We start from the raw sequence: 7,663 nt of genomic DNA on the forward strand, positions 1-7,663 counted from the left end.
GGGGGGGGGGGGGGTGGTCACTGCGGATCAGAAGCAAATGTAGCTTGATATGAAGCGTGTAATGGAAGCATGATGAGTTAGTGAGGTATATGAGCCAGGGCTGCAGTGCCCCGGCTACTGGAAACCATGAGGACCCCCAAATAATTGATTTGTTCCTGGAGTAATTGAGAAAGGAGACAGAACAGTAGGACCAGCAGCCGAGGTTAAATTACAACGTTTGGCACCGTGGGCACCGCATGGGAGGCATGGGGAAGAGGGCACGAAGGCAAGAGGGGCGTTAACCAGCAAAGACACAATGAAGGTCTTGGGTGGAGGTGCGGACTGGGATTCCTCTCTCCTCTCTCTTGGCCTCCCTGCGTTGCTTTTTAGTCACTCTTCCAGGCTGCTGCCGCAGCAGAGCCACTCTGACAGGCGCCAGGCGCCAAGAAAGAGTCATTTTGGGAGCCAGCTATTAGATACCGGCTCACTTGGTCAGCTTCTCCTCCCGGTTTGTTCCCACGGATACTCCCTGACACTGACGCTGTATGAAATCATATTTCAGCCCGGAGATAATGTCCTGTTTTCAGGTACTAGGGCTTTCATGCCAAACCCAATAAACCCCAGATGCAGCTAGTATGTTCCCTCCGTCCTTTCATATCTGATTGTGCAGATGCAATTTAATCCTCACCAACAAGGCTGCTAACGCAGAAGTGAGCGATGGTGTGGCATTTTAGCAATGAGGAGTTGTAGATTTCAGCCTCTGCGTTGGCTGGTCCTTGTGCTGGTGATTTCCTACACCAGTAATTTGATGTCTCTGAGCCTCAGTTTCCCTATTTATACAATGGAGGTAAAGATGTTCCTTTCTCATTTTGAAGTATTGAGAGGATCAGATGTTTCTTTCTCTGCTAAAGGGCTCTGTCAATTGTAAGGTATATGCAGATTTAAGCAGCTAATGATCAAGGCTCCGGAGTCAGTTTGCAGGGTTTGAGTCCTTTTACACTTTGCTGCCATGACTTTAGTCTCTCTGGGCCTCATTTCTGGAAACAAATGGTGATAATAACAACACTTTTATGTGATTTTTGTGAAGATTAAGCCCGTTGGTGTATACCAAGTTTTTTAGAACAGAACCTAGCACAAACTAACTCAATAGCATCGATTACCAATATTATTATTACTACTGTGGTCTCCAGCATTTTCCACTGACATCTGATGGAGTCTCAGGTTGGCACCTAGCTTTGTTTTTCAGACAATTGCTAAAGAAACACACTGTCCCAAGGGCAACTGAGAGTAGCACAGTTTTAAGATACCACTGTAGATGCAGACATCCAGAAGACACAGCAGGCTTGGGGATACAGAGCAGAAACTGGTCACCTTGCCATCATCATGGCTGTTTTCTGACCCAGAGATTCTGTTTTAAGAGATTGAATGTAGGTCTAGTTATTTGCTAGGGGAGTAATTTTCATCTTTATGATTTCACATTAATATTAACACTCTAATGTATATAACACATCTGCCAGGCTTAGAGCGTGAGAGTTTAGTAACTATATAGGATTTGTCCATTTACCTCCTCAGACCTTCCCTCTATTTCCTCTCCATCCCCCACTAAGCTTAGTTCCAGGTGTGCCTGTCTCCCACCTGGAACTCCTTGAAAATGAAGAGTTTTCTCATTATACCCTTCTGCTCCCTCCATGGGATCCCAACTGGGGCCTCATCCAGCCTTCTTCTCCCCATGGGCCTGGCCCTGGCTTTCGCCTTCCCCTGTGACGTTCCAAAGCCCTCCTTATCTCCCAGTTAACCTCTCGCATTTCCAACTGTTTATCTGTTCTTTGCCTCGCTCCCTTTGCGTCAATCGTATGATTTGCTTTATAACTCTTTACTTCCCCTTTCAGAATACCACCTTTTTTTTGTCCTACCTTGAAATTTCCCACCTGCCACTTCCTGTCCTTCCCCTCAATCTAAACCAGCTCCAAAACTCATCCTAGATAGGACAGCTTGCCTTAAATGTGGGTGAGATAAGGACTCAATTCTCCTTTCTTACTGTATCCAACTCAGGTTTATGGAAAAAAAAATAATAAAAGAGGGAATGAAATTCATGTCTTTCTTTTATTTTTTCATTTAACCAACAAGTATTTGTGGAGGTTAGCACTGGTCAGTGAAGCAGTCATGATTCTTATTGCCTGGAGTTCATTGTCTAATGAAGGGATAGATGTTAAACCAGTAAACACAAATGAATCTATGTTGTTGTTCAGTCACTGGGGTCTGATTCTTTGCGACCCCATGGACTGTAGCACACCAGGCTTCCCTGTCCATCACCAACTCCTGGAACTTGCTTAAACTCATATCCACTGAGTCGGTGGTGCCATCCAACCATCTCATCCTCTGCTGTCCCCTTCAATCTTTCAATCTGCTGTCCTCCTGCCTTCAGTCTTTCCCAGCATCAGGGTCTTTTCTAATGAGTCAGCTCTTCGCATCAGGGGGCCAAAGTATTGGAACTTCAGCATCAGTCCTTCCAATGAATATTCAGGGTTGATTTCCTTTAGAATTGACTGGTAAAGTGCAATAAATGCGATGGAGGAAAAAACACAGAGAAAATGATGAGGATATAGGTTAGGGGGTTGGGATTGGGGGCAGGAGGAGAAGGGGATGACAGAGGATGAGATGGCTGGATGTCATCACTGACTCAATGGACGTGAGTCTGAGTGAACTCCAGGAGTTGGTGATAGACAGGGAGGCCTGGCGTGCTGCGATTCATGGGGTTGCAAAGAGTCGGACACGACTGAGCGACTGAACTGAACTGAGGGGGTTAGCAAAGCCCCACTGAAGAACTGAAATGTAATGTGACATCTAAAGGAGAATCTAATGTAGGAATTGGCTGGTTAAAGAGTAGATGGAAGAAGCACTCTGGGCTGAGAAAACAGCATGTGCTAAGGCCCTGAGACAGGAGAGACCTCAGCAAGTTGGAAGAACTGGAGGAAGGGTCCTGTGGCTGGAGTTCTGCAGTGAGGGGATGATGGTTCAGAGATGGCTAAGTGTGTGGAGCCACCAAAGAACTTTCGGCACCTCTCCTTCTGAAGGTGACCAACAAGGACCTACTGTACAGCACAGGGAGCTCTACTCTGTGTTGTGTGGCATCCTGGATGAGAGGGGAGTCTGGGGGAGAATGGATACATGTATATGTATGGCTGAGTTCCTTTTGCTGTCCACCTGAAACTATCACAACATTGTTAATCAGTTCTACTCCAATATAAAATAAAAAGTTTACCAAATGAATGTGTCATAGCCAAGTATGAGAATGCTTTAAATGTCTGCAACTGGAGAAGAGATTATCAGTTTTAAGAGCTAGACTGTTATGTGCCCATAGCTGATCATTTTGAGTAAGCCAAGGTCACTATTTAAAATGACACTGAGTTAAAATAAAAGCAAAATCATTTATTCATGAGAATGATTGGTTTTAATAAAACAAGAGCATCTTAGTTAAAATGAGGGAAAAAAATCTCTATCACAAGCCGAGAGGGTCCTAGGTGATTGTAATTGGCTGCCCTCATTGTTTGGTCAACTGGAAGATCGGGGTGTTTGTGGGCATGAACTGTAGATACTAATTTGATTCCACACCTAAAGGTTGTGTCAGACACTTCCCTAGAACAGTCTGGGAGCCGAAAGGCAAAGAGAACAGAGCATGGGAACTCTTTAAATTGCTAGAGTGTGTCCAGTTTAGACTTGATAGGTTCTTTACTCTGACAGCTGAGGAAATGAGAGACCATCACTTGTTATTTGCCATTTGTTGCAGTTATATTGTGAGTTTTACCTTTTCAAAGTTTTGAACATTTGCAGTTTTGAACTGTGAATATAATTCTCACAGTTCATTTAATTGAGTTTTCTTTATGTACGAGTCTGTGTTCTAAGTGCTGAGATTACAACAGTGAACAAAGCTGAGCCAGATCATCTCCTCACGGAGCTTCTATTTAATCCTGGAGGACATGTATATAAATGTTAATGTCAGGAAGTGATAAATGTTCAGAATAAAAGTAAAACCCAGTAGGAGAGTGGAGGCTGATTAGAGCAGGTTACTTTTTTTCTTTTAATTGAAGTATAGTTGATTTACACTGTTGAATTAATTTCTGCTGTATAGCAAAATGACTCAGTTATATGTATATATCTTCTTTTTTATATTCTTTCCCATTATGATTTATCACAGGATATTGAATCTTGTTCCCTGTGCTATACAGTAGGACCCTGTTGTTTATCCATTCTATCTATAATAGCTTGCATCTGCTAATCCCAAACTCCCAATCCGTTCCTTCCCACCCCTAAGGGAGGGTTACTTTTGACAGAGTAGTAAGGAAACATATTTATGAGTTGGTGAGTTTGAATAGAGACTTGAATAAAGTGAGAGGTTGACCCATTGTAGAAGGAGCGCAGTTGCAAAGGTCCTGAGGCAGAACACTGCTGTGTGGGCTTCGTTTTCATCTTGGATCTAAACGGAGTGCAGATCACCATCAGCCCTTTCACCAATGGCATCCTCTTTCCTGAGCATGTTGTGTTGATTAAGTGTTCAGTTGGAAGGTTTTGTTTTCTAGGAGGGCCCAAGGGTGTTATATCCTGAAAGTCTTTCTGTGGCTTTTATGAACAAACAAATTGAATGCATAAAATTATACAATCACATTCCTCCCCCCACCCCCCATAATTCTATAAGATTTTTCCATTGTGTTCTGGCCTTGACTGTTGTTCTGGTGAAGTCGGAGGCTAGCCTGGTTAATTCCTCTGGCAATTTCATATTTTTTGTCTTGGTGCTGACAGAAATATTTTTAAACATCAAAGTTTAGCAACTTTTTTTGTGATATTTCTCACTATAAGTTACCGTGTCAGTTTTTCTTGGAAAATGGTATGTTCCTTTGATCTGAAGATCCATGCTGTTGCTGCTGCTGCTGCTGCTAAGTCGCATCAGTCGTGTCTGACTCTGTGCGACCGCATAGACAGCAGCCCACCAGGCTCCCCCGTCCCTGGGATTCTTTTTTTTTTTTTTAATTTTATTTTATTTTTAAGCTTTACAATATTGTATTAGTTTTGCCAAATATCGAAATGAATCCGCCACAGGTATACCCGTGTTCCCCATCCTGAACCCTCCTCCCTCCTCCCTCCCCTACCCTCCCTCTGGGTCGTCCCAGTGCACCAGCCCCAAGCATCCAGTACTGTGCATCGAACCTGGACTGGCGACTCATTTCATACATGATATTATACATGTTTCAATGCTATTCTCCCAAATCTCTCCACCCCCTCCCTCTCCCTCTCCCACAGAGTCCATAAGACTGATCTATACATCGGTGTCTCTTTTGCTGTCTCGTACACAGGGTTATTGTTACCATCTTTCTAAATTCCATATATATGCGTTAGTATACTGTATTGGTGTTTTTCTTTCTGGCTTACTTCACCTGGGATTCTTTAGGCAAGAACACAGGAGTGGGTTGCCATTTCCTTCTCCAATGCATGCAAGTGAAAAGTGAAAGTGAAGTCGCTCAGTCGTGTCCGACTCTTAGCGACCCCATGGACTGTAGCCTACCAGGCTTCTCCATCCATGGGATTTCCCAGGCAAGAGTACTAGAGTGGGGTGCCATTGCCTTCTCTGCTGAAGATCCATATTTTCCTTTATTTTTTGTAAAGGGATTTTCTTCCTAGCCTTCAATTAAAAATTTTATTCTGTTATCTGCTGCAGGTGCATCTATTACTCACTCCTTGCCATCATAACTGTTTTGAATTGCTTTCATTTTTTACCCTTGACTTTCCCATGAGTTCTTGTGACATTTTAAAATCTATCCCCTAGGTAACTGTTTTTTAGCAGTATTTGTTTAGTCCTTACTCATTTTAATGTAGCTTTCACTTCTTTAATGGTTTTGTTGTTCTGTTCATTTTCTGGCTCTGCCAGTCCATTTTGCACTGATTTTTTTTTAAAGCATTTATACTTTACTTAATTTCTTTGAATATGTGGAGAAGAGTTTATCTGAAAATTTCATCCATTTCTTGTATCATTTTCTGAAATATATGTACCTGCCTTTTGTTTGTAAATCTTTCCTTTCTTTTTTCTTTTTGTTAAATAATAGTTAAGTATATAGAATCTATGCACGTTGATAAATTTTTATTTATTACTCATTTCCAAATGCAGGTAATTCTAGCCAAAACGGCTGTTTGTCCAAGAATAAGTGACAAGGATAAGGGCAGTGTTTGGGGGACACAGTGACTTTTGATGAGATGTTTTGCCTCATAAACATTTCTTACAACTCTGCAATGTTTTCTGGTCTAAAAATACCTTGCAGTGAGTGAACACATCACTCACACAGGTCGCACATCTCAGCTTACTTGTGTGTGTGTGTGTGTGTGTGTGTGTGTGTGTGGGTTGGGGTGGGGAGACAGACAGCTGCTTGGTGCTTATTTATCATTGCGTAATTGACTCTGTTTAGCATCCCAAAGGGGAGGGGGCAAGTCATCTTCAAAGGTAATTGTTATTTTCTTTCTTACATCTCTTGCCTCCAGACTAGTTCTCTGTGTTTAGTTTTTAAGTTTTCAGGCTTTCATAGATAATGAAGATAGAGGGCTCGGTGTCACTTCCTGTACTACTCCGGTGTGGAACCAGCCCCTCCACACAGATGTTCCCCATGTCCCCGTGACCTCCACATCACACCCCACCATTCCAACACTGGGCCTCTCTGGACTGTCTCCTTAGTTACAAAAGAAATTTGAAAACCTTCTGAGATGTACAGAGGTAGAGATCACCTTTTAGGGTTGTCTGTTGATTTAATAAAAATTATCCTCTTTTTGAAACTCATAGACTTAGAAAATGCACTTATAGTTGCCAGCGGGAAGGGATAGTTAGGGACACATTGCTATACTTAAAATGGGTAACCAACAAAAACCTGTTGTATAGCATATGGAACTCCACTCAATTCTACCACTTATGTGGTGGCCTGGATGGAAGAGAGATTTGGGAGAGAACGGATACATGTATATGTTTGCCTGAGTCCCTTTGTTGTTCACCTGAAGCTATTACAACACTGTTAATCTGCTATATGCCAATACAAAATAAAAAAACTTTTAAAAATTGTCTCTCTTTGGCAGATAATTCTTATAATCTGCGACTTGAGAATCCTAGCTCTTTGCTAGCTTCATAGTAGATCAATTTTTATTTATGATTTTTCATTCTTTTAGTTCCTTTCAGCAGGTTTCCTGCAGATAGAAAACTTGCCTTTACCATATCTTTGAATGAATCAATGAATCTTGTGTTCCTATGAAAATAATATTGGGAACTACCAAATGTCATTGTTATTAGAAAATCATACATATCTTTTTCCAATGAATTCTTAGGAATGTCTATGTCACAGTAAGTTCGTGAATGATATTATAGATACTTTGCAGTGGAAGAGCTTTAGAAAGGGTATGCTGCTGCTGCTAAGTCGCTTCAGTCATGTCCGACTCTGTGCAACCCCAAAGACTGAAGCCCACCAGGCTCTGCCGCCCCTGGGATTTCCAGGCAAGAACACTGGAGTGGGTTGCCATTTCCTTCTCCAATGCATGAAATGAAAAGTGAAAGTGAAGTCGCTCAGTCGTGTCCAACTCTTAGCGACCCCATGGACTGCAGCCTACCAGGCTCCTCTGTCCGTGGGATTTTCCAGGCAAGAGTACTGGTGTGGGGTGC

At 42.4% G+C, this 7,663-nt stretch overlaps 1 protein-coding gene across 1 annotated transcript in view; it reads left to right on the plus strand.

Annotated features, from left to right (window-relative positions):
* LOC104991163 (paralemmin-2) overlaps positions 1-7,663 on the plus strand; it is a 517,429-nt gene that overhangs the window by 665 nt on the left and 509,101 nt on the right. The gene's annotated exons all lie outside the window — the stretch shown is intronic.

The sequence above is a fragment of the Bison bison genome, unplaced genomic scaffold, assembly GCF_000754665.1.
Source record: "Bison bison bison isolate TAMUID 2011002044 unplaced genomic scaffold, Bison_UMD1.0 scf7180017864183, whole genome shotgun sequence".
Lineage (NCBI taxonomy): Eukaryota > Metazoa > Chordata > Mammalia > Artiodactyla > Bovidae > Bison > Bison bison.